Source organism: Equus przewalskii, chromosome 2 (assembly GCF_037783145.1).
Source record: "Equus przewalskii isolate Varuska chromosome 2, EquPr2, whole genome shotgun sequence".
NCBI lineage: Eukaryota > Metazoa > Chordata > Mammalia > Perissodactyla > Equidae > Equus > Equus przewalskii.
In genome coordinates, this window is record NC_091832.1 from 53,088,319 (window position 1) to 53,110,509 (window position 22,191).

At 38.2% G+C, this 22,191-nt stretch overlaps 1 long non-coding RNA gene across 1 annotated transcript in view; it reads left to right on the top strand.

Annotated features, from left to right (window-relative positions):
• The window catches only part of LOC139082029 (uncharacterized), a 75,034-nt gene extending 63,819 nt beyond the window's left edge, over positions 1-11,215 (top strand). The window contains exon 3 of the long non-coding RNA XR_011537684.1: positions 11,148-11,215. This is a non-coding gene — a long non-coding RNA (uncharacterized lncRNA). The remainder of the gene's footprint in view (positions 1-11,147) is intronic.
• The last annotated feature ends 10,976 nt before the right edge of the window (positions 11,216-22,191 follow it).

Below are 22,191 nucleotides of genomic sequence, written 5' to 3' on the forward strand. Positions count from 1 at the left end.
TTTGTCAAAGATTACTTAACTATATTTGTGTGGGCTTGTTTCTTCTCTTTCTATTCTGTTTCTTTGATTATCTGTCTCTTCTTCTGCCAATACCACACTGCCTTTATTATTGTAGCTTTATAGTAACCATTGAAATAGTATAGCGTGTATCCTTCAATTCTGTTCTTTTTCAGAATTGTGTTGGTTATTCTACACATTTTGCCTTTCATATAAACTTTAAAATGAAATTTTTCTTTTAAAGATTGGCACCTGAGCTAACAACTGTTGCCAGTCTTCTTTTATTTTCCTTGCTTTTTTTTTTCTCCCCCAATCCCCCGAAGCACATAGTTGTGTATTTTTAGTTGTGGGTTCTTCTCGTTGTGGCATGTGGGACACCACCTCAACGTGGCCTGATGAGCAGTGCCATGTCTGCGCCCAGGATCCGAACCAGCGAAACCCTGGGCTGCTGAAAGCGGAGTGCATGAACTTAACCACTTGGCCAGGGGACCGGCCCCTAAAATAAATTTTTTGATATCTAAAATATAGTTTTCTAGGATTGAGATTGTGTGGAATCTATAGATCAAGTTGAGAAAAATTGACATCTTAATAATAGAGTCTATTAGTCTATGAACATGGAATATTTCTCCATTTATTTAGATCTTGGATATTCTTTTCTTTTTTTTATTCATTTTTTTTCTCTTTACATTTGTTTTTGGGAAGCTTTTATTGACCTATCTTTAAGCTCATTGATTCTTTCTTCTGCTGTGTCCAGTCTACCAATAAGCTCATCAAAGGCATTCTTCATTTAGGTAGAGTTTTTGTGATATCTAGTATTTCCTCTTATTCTTCTTAGAGTTTCTTTCTCTGTTATTTGTCAATTCTCACAGGCTGTCTGTTTTTATCAGAGGTATCTTAAATTCCCTGTCTTATAATTCCAAGATCTGAGTCTTATCTGAATCTGATTTTGATGCATGGGTTGTCTCTTCAGACTGGTTTTTTTTCTTGCTTTTTAGCATGCCTTCTAAATTTTTGTTGAAAACCAACAATTTATTGAGTAATAGAAATTGAGGTAAATAGGCCTCTATTGTGTTCTCGTATGTTAATCTGGGTAGGGGCTGCATTGTGTTTGATATTTTCTATAGCTGTAGCTGCCAGAGGTTTCAAATTCCTGTAGTGTCCTTGATTATATCTCCCTTCTTTTGTTTGGGCCTCCCTAAGAACTCTTTCTGAGTTACAGACCATCTCTTAGTGCTCTTTGAGCTGTGCTCCACTGTATTACATTAGAGACCTGTTGGTATTCTGTAAGATATGGAGGAGGTCAAGCATTCCACAGTCTTTTGATTAAAACTCAGTCTTTTAATGGGCTTGTCTCCTTGGGCAATGACCTTCAAAAATGTCTTAGCTTTCCCCTCTTTAGGTTAGACAGGGGGCTTCGGAGGGCTTGAGTCAGAGAAATGGCCTTACTTCACATGGGATAAGGCTCTGGTAAAGTCTTTTCTTCTGGAGGGTAGACCTTGTTATGGAGAAGGCCCTGGGTGTATTTTGCAACGTTTATTCTTTCCTGACCCCTGACAGAGCCATCTTCTTTGGATGTTCACAGTGACAGCCTTGTGTGTTTTCTGGAAAGAAAGAAAGAAAAAAAAAGCCCAGGAAAGTGCAGCACTCCCATGAGACTGTGGCTTCCAGGAGTTTCTTTCATTCGTGCTAGTCTACATTTAGCTTCCAGGAATTCATCAAAGTTGTCATTTAAGTGCTCCTACCAGTTCATGGCTCCGGAGACTTCTGCTCAGCGTAAGCAGATACCCGCTGTAGTTGTCTGCAGTTGCCTGTCTCGTCAGATTTCATGGTGGCAGTTTGCCATAAAAGTTGTCTTGTGCATCCAAAAAAAACATTGATTTTCAGTTTGTTCACCTTTTAATTGTTGTAAAGATGAGAGTGACAATTTCCAAGCTCTTTACATGCCATAGGTGAATATGCAAGTTGTGGCCATGTAGGTTTAATTGCCCACATTTTTATCGTTATTGATATTACAAAGTAATGCTGAGTAAATGTGTTTTTATTCCCTGAGGAATATATTATCTATCCTAAGGAATTAGAGTTACCATACAGTATCTTTAATATTTTTTACTAGATGTTTTAGTTTGGTTTATGATTTTTAGTAAAAAATGACACTACTTTTCTTCCCAAATGGTACACTTAGATGTTACCTTTATTTGAACTGAAATACTTATATCCAAGATGTTTTCCAAGTTGTTAAAAACCTTTATCCCCCTCTTGATATGCTTCTCTGGCTTGGATTATAGCTCTAGGAAGTGGCTACAGATTTTGGTAACTAAGTAAAGTGGTTTTTCCATAAAGTTTATTTTTTTATCCTATAAAAGTTAAATTTGCTGTAGGAATAAAGGAGAAACAGTCCAGAAGAACTAAAATCTAAAAACTTTCTAAGTTATGATGGGAACACTTGAAACTTTTTTCTATGTGGCAAAGTATACATCTGTGTCTTTATTAAGTGAATTACTGCCCAGTAGATCATAAAATTACATGATATAATTTTCCTGTACTACAGAACTTCCTATGACTCACAGATACGAACTACCTTGTGTTTAACTAGTGCTTTTTTTCTAATACAAACCAAGAGCCAAATTAGTTATTAAGCTTCCAGGAAAACGAACAAGATTGTCTTTGCTCTTATTCTCTCTTAAAACCACAAATTTATTTGATATTATTTCTTTTTTCTTTTCAAATAAGACTTTCATGCCAATTTTGATATAAATCCAAAGCAATTGGCAGGCATTGATATTTCCTCCCTCCTCTGCATGTCTCATGAAAATGACCCACCAATATGGCTCCATGTAATTTACTTCCCCATCTCTGGAAGCACCATTAATAACATTAACACTGTTTTAAGAAATAGGAGTTTCACCTACTTGTCTATTAGCTTAGCAACACTTGATCTGAACAGTATTCAGTCTCTAACTTTCTGGTTACAGGAATCATACTTCTATTGTACTCTTGCTTGTAAAATGTCAGATTTTTACATGTACCTTTAAAAGGACAATAACGATGGTCCTAATTTATTAAGCAACTCTGCTCTTCTAGAAATTTTACTTATGTAACTCTCATTTAAATTTTCCTACAATTTTTTAAGTTAGAGCATTAACAGGGCCACGATTCAGCAGCTCCACCCCAGTATGGCTAGATGGATTGTTTTGAGCATCACTATCTCATTTTAAAGATGAGAAAACTATCTAGAGATTAACTACCTTACTCAGGATAATCCAGCTAGTAGTCAGCAGAACTGACATATGAACCAAGTTGTCACGCCATGCCAGTTATCTCAGATCATTTCACTCTGCAGAAGGCCAGTAGCTTTCAGGAGGCAGTGAGCATTTCAATTGGAATGGCAAATATAAGTGCAATTTTTTAATACCAAGACCACAAAGAAGAGTAGATTACATTCATCTACCAGCATATAAGAGAAGTACAACCAGTGATCAAAACCAGGACACGTTCCCATGACCAAGATTAAGACTTTAGGTTTCTTGGCTGAGGAGAAATATGAGCAACTTTCCTGCTCTCTGGAGTTTTCCCCCTTCCTCTCTCCTGCTCTTTCTTCTCTTCCCTTCCCTTCCCTTCCTCTCTCTTCCTCTCTTCTCTCCCTTATTCTTCCTTCCTTCTTTTTATGTCTCTTTCTTTCTCTCTCTCTCTTCTTTTTCTTTCTCTCTTCTTCTTCCCTCATCCCCTCTTTGCTTTAATGACACTGAAAAATGATAAGGAGGAATTGCATTTTGCTAAGTGGCTTGGCAGTTGTTAATGTGATAAATTTTGAGTATTGCTAGAGAATGGGTCAGCATATTATGGTCCTATGAGCCAAATCCTGCCTGCCACCTATTTTTGTATGGACACATGAGCTAAGAACAACTCCTACATTTTCAAATGGTTAAAAAAAGGGAGAAGCATATTTTGTGACACAAAACATTATATGAAATTTAAATTCAGTGTCTATAAAGTTTATTGGAACACAGCCATCCTCATTCATTTACACATTCTTCCTGGCTTCTGTCCAGTTACAATCCAGAGCAGAGCAGTCGCAATGGAGACCATGTGGCCCATAAAGCCTAAATTATTTGCTATCTTGCCCTTCATGGAAAAGTTTTGTTGTTGTTAGTGAAATTGAAAACAATTTAATGGATGCAACCTAATGCATTCATTCTGAGAAGGCCTTGCGGAATGGAAAGGGGTAGAGTAATTCTCCATCTCAGGATGTTGTTGGGGACGTGGGTTGCAAATCAGACACTGATCTCTCTTACTGCCAGTAGGCGGAAATGCTTTCTTTACTACTTTCTGTTTCCCCTGAGCCACAGGGCCCTGCACAGCTATTGTGTATATTTATTCTCCAAACACCCAGTAGACCAGAATAAATGCTTTCATTATTTTGGCTATGATGTTCTATTATGATGGCAGTTATATGATCAAATGTGTGTGTGTGGGTGTCCACATCTTTAATTATTTCCTAAATTAAGGACGGAACATGTCCAGATTCACTGGACCTAATTCCCACACAATTTTCTGACCAAAGTGCCATGGATCTCATATTGACTTCTTATCTAAAATTAGAGGCAATTGAAATGAATTATAAGGTGTTTCATAAGGTTCTCTTAAAAATAGTTCTTACCTCTGTTTGTAATTCCTCATAACATCCTCTCCCCTTCATCTCCACTCTGTGTGGGGTGATTTGTCACCGCAGATTTTCTCAAATTCTAGTTTTTCTTCTTCAGTTTTTCATTAATTTTGGGCTGCTGCTACTAGTTTAAATTGTGGTTTTACTTTTTTCTGGTTAAAAAAATAAAACGACATGTAAGGAAAGTTATCCATACAGATGACTCAATGTTTACAAATCTTTTGGTGGAGAAAGAATATGCCTGGTCTGTTGGCACAGAGGAGAGGGTTGGGGGCAGTGTGGACCTTGGGACAGGAAAAAGAGAATTTCTAAATTCTTTCATGCCATGAGCTTCTAGGGAGAATCGCTATGCTTAAACTTACACGGATTCTGTCTCTGAAGCTTTGTTGCTCACAGCCCCGACGTGTGGCGCGTGAGACACAGACCTCTCAGTCACGTTAGAGAGACGAGCAGAGCTGAGCATTCCAGAAACCTGTTGGTGATTTTAGCTTTCCTTATTAGGCTCAAGTGACAGTTAATTGTTTTCTCTATGTTCAAGGGTATTTAGCAACCACAGGCATTTATGCTTATGATTAAAATTCACAGATGAGATCATTGGTCATTTTACCTAAAATGTACTTTTTAACTGGAAAGCAAGTTTACTGACCCCTGTTGATTCTTTGTTTTCCCAACACCATTGTTTAAATCCTAATAGGCATTCGAGATATGCATTTTAGCCAAGTCTATTAAGCAGATGCTACTAAATAGGACAATGCCTTACCGGGGTGCGGAACCCTCAGGAAACCCCAATATTTTCTTTTTTTCACCCCAACTATTGTAGGCGCGAAATATTAGGTAAACACAAATGTTAAGGGAAGTCTTAACAGAGAGAAGAGGTCGTAGAGAGTGAGATGTGTAAAAGGACAGGGTAGTGAGAAATTCCAGCTCCAATTTTTGAAAACTAAAGTGACATATAAGCTTATCAAGAAGCAGAAGTGCACAGTGTATAAGCTTGCTAGATACTGAGGATGGGCTTAGCGACTTGGTCAGTCAATCTACACTCCCACTGTTAGATCTGAGAGAGAGGGCCATCCATTACACCAGCAGATGAGGAAAAGACCTTTAATTTATAGAAGAAATTTAATTTGTTCCAGAATGGTGTTGAGTCCAGAAAATTTTATAATTTTTTCAAAACATTAAGGAAGACACAATGTCCGTGTACTTAATCTGTTTATTTTACCAAATCATTATAATACAGACACTATTTTGGCAGAGGTAAGAATGACGAAGAGAAAGACAGATGAAATTCACTAATGAATATATAGTCAATTTTGAATAGTAAGCACCACAATTAACTGGTGCACAGATTCCTGATGGTAAGAGATGGAAAGGGCCTGGGATCCATTCACCTCCTCAGTGGTGCTTGGTAACCAGCAGCAGCTGGAGTAAAGGAATTTTTTTTTTTTGAGGAAGATTAGCCCTGAGTTAACGTCCACTGTCAATCCTCCTCTTTTTGCTGAGGAAGACTGGCCCTAAGCTAACATCCGTGCCCATCTTCCTCTACTTTATATGTGGGATGCCTGCCACAGCATAGCTTGATGAGCAGTGCGTAGGTCCGTGCCTGGGATCTGAACCAGTGAAACCAGGCCACTGAAGCACAGCACGTGAACTTAGCCCCTCCACCACCCAGCTGGCCCTGGAGAAAGGGAATTTTTTGGTGGGGAGAACAACCAGTGCAAATGCTGAGAATGGAGAGGAGTGTGTGTGTGGCTGGCTTGCATGTGGAATGGTAAGAAGTGCGGAAGTAGAGTGCATAAGTGGTAGAGCAGTAGGGGAAGTTAGACAAATAGCAGGGAACCAGAACACAGGGGGCCTTGTGCTACTCAGGTGCAATGTGAGGACCAGCAGCATCAGCCTCCACGATCGCATGTGAGAAATGCACGATCTCAGGTCTTACCTTGACCTATTGAATCACAATCTGCACTTTAACAAGGTCCCCAGACAATTCTCAGACATTAAAGTTTACACAGCACTGTTCCAGATAAGACTTTGGCTTTTACTCGGGGGACAAAGGTTGGCTGCACATTGGTAGAATGTGGGGGGCTTTTAAAAGAATGGTGTCTTACTCCCACACCCAGAGATTCTGATTTAGTTGGTTCAGAGTAAGGCCTGAGCATGCGGATTTTTAAATGCTCCTCGTGGCTCTAACGTACAGTGAGGGTTGAGTACAGCTGCTTCAAGCGACATGATTTGAATTTCTTTTACAGAAAGATCACTCTTGCTGCTGCTGTGGTGACAGAAGACCGCATGAGGACAAGAGTAGAAATAGTTGTCAATAGAATGGATAAAGGTCCAATTCACACCAATAAGAAAAGATTTTAAAATGGGTTAGGAATCATATAAAGCAAAATATGTAGCTTTACTGAGGACGTTAATAGAGATTTGGGAAAAAATGGAGTGAGATTCATATTCTCATCTTAGACAGGAAGATTCAAATTGTAAAGATGTCCAGCCTGTTCTTATTGATGTATTCATTCGTCAATTCTCAGCAGAATTCCATAAGATTTGTTGAAACTTGATAAAACGCTTCTAACCCTCATCTAGAGACTTCAAAGTTATGAAAATAGGGCCTTGCACTTTGATAAAGAATGAAGTACAGAAAGTACTGCTAGAAGGTATTAAAACCTTCTATCCACCTACAATAATTATTGCAACAAATGTATCAGTGGAGACACAATGGAAAGTTAAGAAACACACATAAGTATATATAAGAATTTAATGTTATCAAAGGTGACATTTCAAATTAATGCTGGTTTATCCCTTTGGGATGTCCCTGCTCCTTATTCATTTGGATAGGTTCCAGATGGAAGAATTAAAGACATATATGTAAAAAATTCCCACAAAATACGATCAGAAAAAAAAATTGTGCCTTTGCGTGAATATGTGTAAATGTATTTTTGATGTGGGTTAGGATTTTTTTTACGCATGGTAAGGGCAGAAAGCGTAAAGGAGAAAATAAATTTGCAAATAAAATTTTGTGGGAAATATTTGTCACATATGTGTTAGACAAAGGGCTAACATGATATATATATACATATACATCTTACAAGTCAATAATCAAAATGGTAAACACCCCAGTAATACAAGTGGAAAAAGTTAAGCCAGCAAATTCAGAAGAAGATGTACAAATGGATAGTAAACATACTAACATATGTCTAACCTCAGTATATTGTCAAGAAAACTGAGTTAAAAGCATGATATACCATTTTTTGCCTGTTGAATTGAAAAATATTTTTAAATTATCTCATATAAAATAATTATACTTGATGTGGGAAAGGATATAGAAAAATTGGCGTTCTCATACTTCTTTGCAAAATGGGCATACCTGTTAACCCAAAGCATAATTTCATGGGAATTTTTAAGATAATAAAATTATAACTGTAAACAGAAATTTGTCCTCCCATGGCATATTTTTAAGTAATTAAAAATAACGATATAAAAATTCTACAATTGTTTCAAATTTCAATTCTACAAATGTTCCAAAAAATTAAGATAGATCTGAGCAATGCAACACCATGTAGATATTTTGTAGGAAATACGCAGTTAATATGATTGAACGTTGAAAGGATAAATGTTCTACATTAATATTTGACATGCAAGTATACTCACCACATACTATTAAGTAAAAAACATAGTTGAAGATAATATGTGGAACATGAATTAAAGATATCTCTTCATATAAAAATATCTGGAAGTGCCAAAATTTTGGCAGGTCATCTTTGAGCTATTACTTCTTCACGTTTCTACTTATCTGTATTTTCTAAAGTAATTATGCATTTTTTAAATAAACTTTTTAGTTTGGAATAACTTTAGAATTACAGAAAATTTGCAAAGAAAGTAGAGTTCCCATATACCCTTCACCTAGTTTCTCTTAATATTAACATATTATATAGCGGTGCTACATTTGTTAAAACTAAAATATTAACATGCGTATACATTACTATTAACTAAGCTACAGATTCTATTTGGATTTCACCAGTTTATTAACTAATATTCTATCTCAGGATCTAAGCCAGAATATCACATTGCATTTAATGTATTGCTTTCCTAAAGAGGAAAAGCCTCCAAAACTAATTGAAAAATAATACCATAAAATCTCCTAATTGAGGAAAACTATAGCATTTGAGCACAACATGGGCTTTTTCTGGGCTTTCTATTGGCCAAGAAAAAGAGGGAAAGATGATATGGAACATAATGACTTATCGTCTGATGCTGTTTCCCTTGCATGCTGAGGCAGGTAATAGATGATGATGGGAGAGTTGGGGACAGAGAGCCACTCCACTTTTCCAAGGAGCCCAGTGGAAAAATGTTTATTTCCTTGCATGCGGGCTATCTAAGGCAACAGTTCTTTACTCTGACTAAACTCTGATTGGCTGTCCTATCTTATTCATAAGGAATTGAAAACTGGTTTATTAAATGCAGTTTGATGGACTTTCGCATTCTGGGGGGAAAACAAGAAAAGAGATATTTGGTAGTAAAATGTTTAGGATTACCTGTGGCCTAAAGAAGTATTCATTGCCAAGTCTTGTCTAAAGGAAGTCAAGTTGTGCCGGTCCATTCCATTTCTCTTGCTTGACCCCTGAGAGACAAGAGGCATATCTTTGTAGGGTAGGCAATGCAAAAGTCTAAGGCAGAATAAAGTTTTAAGGGCAGTTTAGGTTTTGCATATGTGAGCACTGTCTTATTAATGCATTTGATACTCAAGGAACTCACTCAATTCGTGTCCTGAAGCTTGCCTTTGAATTTAGTCAAGGAAAAAATAAGAAGTATTAGATGATTCTTTTTTGCCCAACTGCACAGCTCTATGCTTTGAGATAGTGCCACTGACCTATATCTCAGGATTTTTCTGGCCTCATGAAATAGATGATTCTACTGGTGAAAATCCAGAAACAATCTCATTGACTTAGAAAGCCTTCTTTCTACCAGGTCTCTTTCAATTAGTGAGAACTATAGGGAACCGCCATTATGGAATCAGGCTAAGTAGCTGAATGTCAGATATGTTTATTGGGCTCTCTGGTGCCTAAACAGATGGTTGGTTGAGCTCTTGTACAAATACGCTATGTTGATTTCCCTGGTACCCCAGCTCTTGTGATTGTATCTAAGCTCTTTTATATCTAGGCAGTATAATTCTGGATAGAGCATAGGTAATAATCAGTAGGCTCCTAAATCTATGTATGAGTAAGCACTGCTGAGGCAAAGGAATACTAGTAAAACCCATCTCGCTTAGGAGTCCTCACTATGTTATGGACCCAGCACAGACTTTGGAGTAAAGTAGAGCTGGTTTCAATTCTGACTCTGTCTCTGACTTGCTGTGGAATTTCAGATTTGCTCCTTACCCTCATTGATCTTCCATTTCTCTGTTTATAAAATGGAGATCCTAACACCCTCTTTGCAGAGTTGTGAAGATTAAACAAAATAATGTACATAAAATATTTGATACATAACAGTCATTCAAAAAATGGAGGCTTTAAGTATTCTCTTTTTTGGTCCTGGTTCATGCCATCTTGATCTCAAAGATGTAATTCTTATGTAATCATTTTGTTCTGAAGCAAGGAAAGGGTACAACAAAAACAAAAACAAACCTCAGTATTTCCCAATAGAGTCAAATGAATTCAGAGTCTGCTATGTCAACATAAAGACATGCCCTTTTGATCACAGGATCTCAGCAAGGTAGGATGAAATTGTACTGTGACTTAATGCTCCCATCACACTGAATTTTCAGAACCAACTCAGTGCTGATAACTCAGTTTCTAGATTCATTTGATCAGTTCTCCCACTAAGCCAGAACTAAACGAATCCCAAGTGATTTCTGGCTATTCTAGGACAAGTGTCATTTTCCTTAAACCAGTCGTTACACCTCTTCTCCTGATGTGTATCTCACATTTTTCCTGCCAATTTCTGTAAAAGAGATTACAAAAAAATGAAAAAGTGTTTATTTTCAAAATATTTCAAGCTACCTTAATTGAAAGAAGACAAGATGTAAGACATCCGATTGAAGTACATACTAAGTACACAGATAACACGATGTTATCTAATAACTTAACTAAGTAGTTATGATGCTCTAAAAGAATGTAAAAATGAAAAAAGAGAATTTTTAATGGCCTTTTATTAGAAGTAAGAGAATAATTTTGTGCTGCAAATGTACTTTTGTTAACTAATGTATTAGTTCTTAATCATTAAAAATTAGATGGGTTGCTTCATTTAAAATGTGAATTCTTAGGTTTCACTAAAATGCTTCTGAATCAGCGGCGTTGTGGTGGTGTCCCTGCATATGCCTTTCAAGCAAGCCTGCAGGTGAATCTCAGTCTTCATGCTATCTTTTGTGGAACAATTGGGGAATGGAATTTTCTTGGTGCAAAGGTCTTTGAGAAAGTTAGTTCCACTTGCTTTTCACAAAATTGCCTTATTACCCTACAATTCTAAATTGTTTCAATCATTATTATTTCAGTTTTCCACAGTTTCCATATTCCAGGAGTTCAAGATGAAGTTAAGAATGAATGCAAGAATGAAGGCAAGGTAATTTAAAATTCTAGAAATAGTAAACGTCTTTATTTACAATGTATGGAAATGTTCCAATTATTAAGAAAAATGCTGTATGCGAGACTGCTGAGAACTAGCAGAATAAGTTCAAGTCAGACACACTTGACTGAAGTTCCCTGGAAGTGTAACTGACACTAGAGAATGGCATCTTGCACATTTAGTCCAGCAATAACTCAACTTAAATTTTCAACCTAGAGAGTGGTGGTATAGTCCAGCACTTCTCAAAGTGTGTTCTGTGGACCGATGCCCAGCCTAGAACTGTTTGTTACTGGTTGGTGACAGAATAAGTACAGAAACTGAGTAATCTTTCAGAAACTTTGATAACATTTTGAAAAAGCAATTTTATGTTTCTTGTATGTGATAAGTAAAATAAATTTGGCTTGCATTTTGTGTCTTTTCTCCATTTCACTTTTCTAGTAATTCATTTTGATTATATTTTACAAGGGGGTTAGACCATGATGGATTGGAAATTTTAAAAACCTGTTCTCTCACCACAGGCAGTTTGAGAAGCACTGCCGAGATCACCTTGTTCATAGTCGTCTCTTCTTACAGTTTTCCTTGAGATGGTGATTTAGGATTACTCAGAAACTGACCAGTCTTGCAGCTTCCTGACTCACACCATAGCTGTTGCCAAGCCTGTTTATAACCAGACAGTGAGGTTAAGGGAGCTATTTCTTATATTTATTTCTGCATATCCACTTTGTTCCAGAAAGGATTTAAGGAGGCTGGCTCAGGGGCTAAGAATGCTGAGATGAAGCAAGGCTCTCTAAATTTGGAATGCATTTTCTGTTTTCAAAGAAACGTTCTAATGGCCTTTGGATGGGGGGCCTCCTTCCCCTTCTCTTACCCTCTGACAAATGATTAGCAGATGGGAGCTGGTCTTGTCTCTCTCATGTTTGGGTCCGTGAGTCTCAACTCTGCTTCTCGTTTTGACTATGTGTAAGGCCACTTGTCAATGGAACACACAAAAAGCTGCTCTGAAAATTAAGTATGAGCCTTATTATGTATTATTTACTAGTTGACCTGGTCTTTGTGCAATTTATAACTTCCAGAAATTAAATTTTGGGAAGAGAAGCTTTACCTATTAATACTGATGACAAAGTACACATTTATTATATCTCTGAATCTCACTCCCCACCTGGCGACTGTCCCACGTAGTTGAAGTACATGGTGGAAGAGTCCAAGTCCAAGGCCAGTATTTCAGAGTTCGTTAGATTCTACCTGTGAACCTATACCGGCTAGGCAGATCGAACTCCTGATCCTCCAGTGGGTGCTTCCACATAATACTGCAAATACGTACTATCCAAATACCGTACTATACAATATAATTTTGTATGTCTCTGTACTATTTTCTTGCTGCTATTGAAACAAATTAACACAAATCTACTGGCTTAAAACAAATCTGTTTATTCTCTTACATTTCTGGAGACCAGGAGTCTGAAGTGAGTCTTACAGAGTGAAAGTCAAGATGTCAGCAAGTTGCTTCCTTCCCAAGGCTCCAGGAGAAAATCCTTTCTTTGTTTCTTCCAGCTTCCGGTCGCTGCCATCCTTCCTTGCCCTGTGGCTGTGTCCTTCCAATCTCTGCTTCTCCCATTACATTACTTTCTCCTATGTAGGGGATCTCCCTCTGCCTCTCCCCTTCAAGGACACGTGTGATTACATTTAAGGCTCACCTGGGTAATCCGGGATAACTTCCTCATCTCGACATGCTCCACTTGATCCCATCTGCAAAGTCCCCTTGCCATGTAATGTAACATAATCACAGGTTCTAGGGATTCACACATAAGCATTTTAAGGGGGGTATTATTTAGCCTACCACAGGCCCCAGCAAAAAGCTCTTAGTCCCCTTGTCCTAATCCCACCACATTTTTGAAGTATCAAAGCAGAGACTTTTGTGTGTGGGTGAAAGATTTCATTGGCTGCAAATTTAACATTGAGACAGAAAAGTGGTCAAGACTAAAAACTCTAGAATTAGACTATGTGCGTTAAGATCCTACCTCTGCCACGTGCAATTTGTTTAACATTGAAATTAACCTCTTTGTATCTTATTTACCTCACTTGTAAAATAAATAATGATAGTACCTACTTCACAAGCTTATTATGAGGATTAAATAAGTTCATACAAAGAACTTAGAATAGTATCTGGAAGTGTAGGAAGTGCTCGATAAATGCTAGCTATATCATATGATCATTAAGCAGACATCTATGGGCTCACCCTGGCTCAGGCACTGTGTGAGATCCTAGGGATTTTTTTCATATAAATTATATAGTTTCATTACTCATAAAAGCTGTGGTGAATATTGAGGGTTGGCTTGCTCAACCTCAATGTTCCACCTACTTCTAATGTGTCTGTCTCAGGTCAGATTCCTCAGGAAACAGATTCTGAGGTGAATACTTGTACGTAGGAAGTTTATATCAGGGAATGACCACCAGACCAATAGCTGTGGGAAATAAACAGCATAGGATTGAGCGGAGAAAGGAGTTGAACTCTAAGGCAGTCACAACAAAGGACTCCATCAATTCCATGAAGATCTCTGGAGCTGGGATGACCTTCAAAGATATCCTGCCTTGAGGCAAAGGGTCTGGTTCCTCATACCCTCAAGTGGATCAGTAATTACATGCAGTGTGCCCCTGGGAGTGAGCCTGATCTTGCATGCGGTAGCTCTCTTCAATTGACGGCAATTCCCAGAGAAAGACTTAGCAGAAAGATGCCAGCCACCAGTAATCTCAGCAGCTGGTGTAAGGTGGCAGAGTCCTGAAGGGGCCCTCCTAAACTAGACATGCTGGAAGCCCAAAACCTCAGGGTCTTACACTCCCTTGCAGCTAGAGAGCTGCATGTGATTTTGATTCTCACAATCAGAGGTACTCCTGGGAGACTGATTCAGAACTGAGTTAAGTAGAGGAAAGAGCAATGAGTAGACATTCATTTTGCTTGATTGGGCTGTGGCACAGGCATGGTGGCTTTTCAGTCAGCAGTTTACTAATGTGGCACCGTCTTGCACTCTTGGTGACAGCTCTTCTGCCAACATGGCAGAGGCAGTGTGATGCTGGGCACTGGGAAGTATTCCAGGAAGCCATCCTAGAGTTGGCTCTTCCAGATTTCCTATGATTTTGTAAGCCATTTAATACCTGATAACAAATTATTTCTACTTAATTTAGCCACAGGCTAAATATTTTGCAACTGTACCCTAGTCAATTATAGGGTAATTATTGTTTCAACTTTTGTTTCATAGATAAAGAACTTGAATGCCGGTGATGTGCACAGGATCACAGAACTTGTAAGTGGCAGAGCCTGGATTCAGATCTAGATACTTGAGCTCCAATGCTGTGCTCAAGGGTAGAAAATACCCATTACGTGAACCACCAGTCCTACTCTCCTCCCTTGTCCAGAAATGGGCTCACAATCCTCAGCACAGAGCTCCAAAGAGCCATTATGAATTAAAAGAAGTTAGCATACAGATAAAATCTATTTTTAATTGGCTCTATATCACACAATATATAACTACACTGAAGTAGGAAGACTTCTTGGTTCTCCTTCTACCTTTCTTTCCTCTTCTGTTTTAATGTTTCCTGACTTCTTCCCAGTCTTATGCTCTCATATGTCAGTCATTCTTCCCCTCTGGAAAGATTTTGTCAATCTAATATTTTAGCCTCACACCAAGAATTTTGACACTTAAAGGGAGACCTTCAAAAGAAAGAAGGTAGTGCTTAACCCTAAAGAAGGAACTAATATTAGAGGAAGTTTAGAATACTTTAAGAGAGATGCTTCAATAATTTCTGGAGACTGGCACTTCCCCTAGTACAGCACTTTGCATCATTTTGCTCTATAAATATCTTTTGATTGGATGCTTTTCTAATTTGTCTGCTAATGGCTGTGTGGGCAAAGGCAGAATACTTGGATGCAAAACAAAGAGCAGTATTAGGGTTAAAATGATTTCGTCCAGGGACCGCTCCCAGGGTAATATTCTAGAACATAAATTTAGCTTGGCTGATCTTTTGCGAAGGAAGTAGAGGAGTCTTTATTTATTTTGAAACGCAATAGCCAAGGATTCAGCCTTTGATTTCTCTCCAGATATGGCTGGAAGTCCTGAAAAGGTCTTCTGGGGGCCTTGATCTTGCTACCCCAATGCGAATCTTCTTGGTGTCTCTCCTGGGTAGCTATGGTCTGCCTTTGATCTCTCTCTTTATTTCTGGGTGTGTGTGTTGATATTTGTAATTGTCGACTTGTTTGGTTCCTTTTATTTGCCCAATTGATCCATGTTCAGCTGGGGGTCAATAACCAAAAGCTCTGACATTTGGTGGCAGTGCCACTCACTCCATTCTTAAAGTGGGCACATGTGTGTATTATATAAACAGGGTGGCGTTACCCTCACTGGGGAATTTATACCAAAGCTGTGTGTTTTTTAAGATGTAGTAAATAAAATATTCCTTAACTACATTGGTGGTTTAACAATGGATTTAACCTACAAACAACCATCTTTAGGCCTCATCTAGTAGGAAATTGGTAAAGGAGATAACATTGATTGAGCCTTAATTGTGCTAGGTGCTGTGATAGGCCTTTGAAATACACAAATTTCATTTAATCCTCTCAATGTTTTGTTAGGTAGGTATTATTATTCTGAGGGGTAAAGTAACCCAAGGAAGGGCACAGAGATTGGAATCTACTTGCGATTGACTTCTCAGAACATCATTTTTCCTCCTGGTGGTGTAGGTAGTTCCAGATAGGCTTGCAGGAGAGGAACTATGGAGATCTGCTGACCCAGCATGGTCTTAGGTTTTACTTTCCTTTATTCTTTCATTTATGTCCATGTAAGTACAGGAAAAAGTGAACTGGGAGTGAGAAACCGTGAATTCCTGTGCTAATATTGTCATTAACTTGCTGTATAATACTGCGCAAAATACTTTACCTGCTTGAGCCTCTTTTTCCTCATCTGTAAAAGGACTGACTTGGGCTAAATGATTACCAGTTCCTGGGTACAGCTCTTCTAGCTGCCTGAAAGTGGGTAGAGAATGCTTTATAAAGGATATTCCACTTGATCTGAGTCTTGAAGTAGGCACAATAGTTTACCAACAAAGAAGGAGATTAATGGTGTTACTGAGAGAGAAAACAGAATGTTCACTTCTATAGATTTGGTGTGAATGGAGACTGGTGAGAAGCTAAGTGTGTGGGTAAAGTACATATTAAAATGTGAAGAGAGATGAAGCTACAGAGGTAGTTTGGGACCAGTTGTAAAGTACCTTATGCTCATTCAAGGAGTTTGGATTTAATCTTGTATGTAGGAAATCAGTGAAAGTCTTTAATTTGTGGAAGTCATTGCCAGAGCTGTATTTCTTTTTTTTTAAAGATTTTATTTTTTCCTTTTTCTCCCCAAAGCCCCCCGGTACATGGTTGTGTATTCTTCGTTGTGGGTTCTTCTAGTTGTGGCATGTGGGACGCTGCCTCAGCGTGGTCTGATGAGCAGTGCCATGTCCGCGCCCAGGATTCGAACCAACGAAACACTGGGCCGCCTGCAGCAGAGCACGCGAACTTAACCACTCAGCCATGGGGCCAGCCCCCCAGAGCTGTATTTTTAAAAAATTATTCTGACAGCATTACTGAGGATGGATTGGAAGGAGGAGAAGTGGGGTGGTAAAAACAATAGGTTTTGCATATTAATAGTCCAGGCAAAAGATGATGTGGGGGCCTGGAATTGGCCACCCCAAGATATGTCTCTTCAGCATGAGGATTGTTTGGGACTGGTTACTTTTAATAACAGCAACTCTGAGGAGCAGAGTTTGCTTGCCCTTTGTTGGGAAACATTTACATTATAAAGGAAATCTCCATCTGTAAAGTTGTCTCCCTCTCTGTACCAGGAAGAAGGGGGGATGACTTTATCTCTAGAAACTCTTAATCAATGGGGAAGGCAAGGACTTAAATCTGCATTTGTTTATTGTGCTTGTCTGGTAACCTCCTGTAACTGACTCCCCCCACCCCCAACATCCTCCTTTGTCTTTAGCTGAATAGGGTATTTAAGGTGGGGGCTTCAGCCATTTTGGTGAGTTGCTCAGTTTGCCTGAGCCTCTCCCATGTATACATGTTATAAAGCTTTGTTTAATTTTCTCCTGCTGTTCTGTCTCATGTGAATTTAATTCGTTCCCTGGCCAGAAGAACTCAGAGAAGGTAGAGGAAATGTCCTCCTCCCCTACAATGATGAAGGCTTAAATTAAGATTTTAGTAGAAGAAACAAAAAAGAAATAAATTTCTAAAGAGATATCTAAGGGACAATAATTTCCCTACCATACTGATCTAAATTATCTTATATATTTCATAGATTCTAAATGCACATTTAGAATTTTTAAAAACATTTTTGAAATTGGGGTTCATTTTACAGTTGGTGTATCCTACTTTAATCGGCATGGTATTTTTTTCTTTCTAAGGGCATAAAAATAATGATGAGTGAAACAATCTATGGAGTCTTACACATAATGAAATGAGGCAAATAATTATCCAATTATTCCCTATACAAAAGCCTCTAAAATCTTCTAGTCTAGTCGAGATTAAAAAAAAAAAGTTACCTTTTCTTTGTTAAGTGGAGCAAATTAAAAAAACAAATATCCATTTGGCTGTCCTCAGTATAGAAAGGATTAAGTTATTTATTTGTTTGTTTGTTTGTTTAACATACAAACCCACTCTCTATTACAGCTGTGTGTTTTTAGGTGAAGTCAATTCTCTTCTCTAAATGAAACAGCCAAGTAATCAGATTCCTGCTGAAGAGAAGCACCACAGGATAATAAAAAATATTTGTTGAAAGCTCTAATTTTGAGTTCTGCATTTAGGGCACTAGTTGTGTGACTTTAGGCAAGTCGTTTAAACCTCTCCAAGCTGCTCAGTTGTCTGATCAGTAAAATAGAGTTATAAGATCAGTCTCATAAAATTGTTGGGAGGCTCAAATTAGAGAGTATATTCACATAGATAACACAAGAGAGCTTTCTCTGATAATCCATTATTTTATATAAGTCCTTTGCAAACTTCAAATTACTATGCAAAACTTAGGTATTAACTACTGACACATCTGAATGCCCTTGTGTGCTCATAGCCTGTCTATGTCTCAGACCTCCAGAGAGTTGTCCTGTCTAACCCGTTTTGTGATTTGCCCCAGAAAGCACATTTTGGTGGCGGATGTGGTATTACGAATGTTCTAAAGGGGAGTGTGGTTTGCCAGGAAGCTTTGCCAATTGAAAGCAAAGTGAAAATTCAGAATTACGGAGGTTTAATTTCCTGCTGAATAATTCTCCACAAGCTGTGTAAACTTCTCTTCACTGAACAAATATTCAGAATAAAATACCTTAGATGCTCTTTTCCTTTTTAATAAGAAAATGTTCATATTATTTGAGAGTGGAGCCAAAGGAAGAAGCAGGTCTGGCGTTCCCGAGCTGAGTTTGCATAAGTTGTCAAGAATCCTGCTGTGCCCTCAACCTGTGGAGTTTGGAAGGTTGGGTGGGAAGAACCACTTTCCAAGGGCTTTTTTCAGTGAGAGCCCCACAGATTGTCCATGGGCTAGTTCCTTGCAGTCTATTTAACTTTATAATTCTTTAATGAATTGACCTTTTATAGAAGATGCTTTAAAATAGTGCTTGGGCACCTACCATGTGCCAGCCCTGGGGTAAAGTGAATGGCAAAATTGACATGGTCCCTGACTTCCCAGACATAGTTTAGAAGAAGAGTCAATCAACAAATGTTCACACTATATATATATATATTATACAAATATACGATCAATATGAAAGTAAAAAGTGTGATAAATGTTAGTTTATATTAGTGCATCGGAGGAAGACTTTTTAAGGAAGGACATTTGAACTGGAACCTAAAGAGTAAGTAGGAGTTGTCTAGCTGTAGAACATAGATGAGTGTTTTAGTCAATGGTAGTCTCGTGTGCAAAGTCCCTAAAGTGGGGAAACAACTTGGTGCATCTGAGAAGCTGAAATGAGGCCAGTATGGCAGCACACAATGAATATGAGGGAGAATGGTACTGATGAAGAGAAGCAGTCAGTTCTTGGTTACGGAGCCCTCATGGACCCAAGCAAAGTGGGGACCCATGGAAGAGTTTAATCAAGGGAATAAACTGATCAGATTATGTTTACAAAGATCACTTTGCCTGCTGTGTGGAAATGTGTTCAAGAAGAGCAAACTATCCAAGCAAGGAGACCTAGAAAGCTCCTGTAACTGAGGTAGACTAATTTGGTGACAGAGTGATGGAGAGCAGTGTACAGTTTTGAGATATATTTGAAGTCAGGATCCACATGGCTTGGGTTCTGAATTGGGTGTGAGAAATGATGGAGAGGGAGTAGTCAAGGTTGAGTCTCAGCTTTCCAGCTTGAACAGCAGCTGGGTTTGTGGTGAAGCCATTTACCAACTCAGTTACACTGAAGCAGGTGTGTTTGAACCATAGCTCAGCCTGAATAACATTGAATTTGAGCTTCCAAGACCTCCAAGTGGAGCCCTAGAGTGCAGGTTACATACATCTGGGGCTTTGAGCAGGGTTCGAGGTTGGAGTTATAAATTAGGCCATTCATCAGAGTATGGATAGGCTTGAAAGCCATGGAATGATGGGATTCCAGAGCATTGTCGCTAAAAGAAGTTTGAACAGGCACTTCCTTCTGAGCTAATGTGTTAGGATTAGTTGACGGGGTCAGGTTACTGGGACACAGGCCATGATCAAGAAGGGCAAATCGATCATTAAGCAAGGAGAGCAATTAGGAGTCAGAGCAAATGCTCCTGTTTTTAGTTTTGGTTTCTTCTTTAAATACAGCTCTGTCTCTCGTATGAAACATGATAAAATTTTGATTAAGCATGAGCCATGTAGCAGGCATTCTGCAAGATATTTTATAAACCTTTTTCCAACGTAACCTTTTTTTTAAAGTTTGCATTTTTATAAAAATTACATATGCATATGGGTTAAGGAGTCAAATAGTTCTACAAAGATTACAAAAGCAAAGGTTTCCTCTGCCCTACCTCCTTCCACCTCCCACTCCTCATAGGCAACTGCTTTCAATTCTTTTAGCTTTTTCACTTTGTACCAATGTATATGTCTTGAATAAGATGTTTATAATGTTAATTAAGGATTTTTATTTTTGTTTTTTAGTTTTAGGCATTGTATTTTGGCTTTTCACTAGAAAAGATGAGAATTTAGCCCTTTTTCATCAAATTTTTCCCGCAAACACACAGGCATTCAGAAGATATAGTCTGAAATTTTAGACAGTGTGGAGTAGAATGCATTTCAAAAGCCTCTGGTGGAGTCTGAATTGTCAGCTGGGTCTTGAGGTAAGAAATACAGCTTGATGGACGGTGAGGACATGGCAGAAATACCTCACCTGGAGAGGAAAGGTCTCACTGAGGAGGAGTGGTACAAGACAGACATAATGGCCATGACCACAGCACCTTGCATTTCAAAGGGTTTATCTCTTCACAGTGCATTTTCACATTGAGTCTCTAAAGGGTTCCTGATATTCCAGTGAAGCAGGTTATTATTCAGATTTTTTTTCTCGGGGAAGAAATTGAGGTTTAGAAAGTTTGGGTGATTAAGCCAAAATGAGTGGCAATTGTGATCATAGTAATGAGAGAAATAATTGATAGATAAATAGCCATGTATCAAACACTAAATGAACACATGGGTAATGTTCATATTTGTAATAATGAAGAAATATAAATTACATATGTGGATGTCCATAATGTACATATAATATTTTCATATGAATTATGCAGTTATATAAAAGCATATGAATCATTTGATTTATTGTTAGAATATTCTATGTGTGTGTATGTGTGTGTGCATGTATATGTGTATGTATATATATGGCATAAGTTGGTGTGAGTCTGGAAGAAAATATGAAAAAGTAAAATAATTTAGTTGAGAAGATCAGATTGTGAATGATGGCCAAAAACTGCTTTTCCCCTGCTACATTATAGTTATATTTTCAAAACAAATTAAAAAGCGGTGGGAGTTAGTAGGTTCTGAGGCTAACTTTTAAGGGTTTGGATTTAATGTTAGAAATACCATAGGCTGTTGTTTAGAAATCCACATGAATAAAATTGTTATAAAGAAATTATCAAGTGAGCTCAATGATAATATAAGAGAAAGAAAGTATACAGTCTTTTCCCACTTTCCAATGCTCCCTTCTCAATCCCTAGTTCCCTACATATTTCAAAATTGTAATTTTGGGGAGCATGTTAACCAGTGAATCGTGGCTATCCGTGAATCAGCCATGGAAACCCGTGGAAAGATTTACGCTGCCCTCCAACACAGCCGTGTACCCATGCTTTTGTCACGGTGCCTCTCTTCAGGGCAGTCAGGATAATTCTGGCTGGGAAAGAGAAAGACTGAAACCAGAGAGAGATCTGTTGCTGTGAGTTAATCTTGAGACTGAAAACTACCCCAATAAGGGCATATACGGGTAAGGATAAGGCAAGAATCTGAAGACATATATTTTCCTCAAAGTTGGTTGGAAAAATCAATATTCTGAAAAGTATGTAATACATGATGATTTTTAAAAATTTGGGACAGTATAGCAGCCATGACATTGAAAAACAATTAACCTGGCAATTGGAAGCAGTGTTGAGAATGCCAAACTCTTTTCTTGTATATGTTGCGTCCATAAAAAATGCAAAAGTGGCTTTTTATCGATTTGAACGTCAACTACCTAATCCAACTTCCCTTGTGAGTACATAATACCTGTAAATGTAATAAAGAGTCGCAGAAGGCTAAATTGCAGCCTACTATCATGACTGCTAGAAGAGTGAATAGAAGAAAGAAAGGAAACCTCCCTGCCGGGTTCCATAATGGATATAACATGCATTCAGGTGGCACCCCACGCTCTGGGTCACACAGGCATGACAGATGCTCTGAATAATCCCAAGTAGATGGCTAGTTCTACTTTGTTCCCTGTGATGGGCTTATCTCCTTCTGATGAATGCG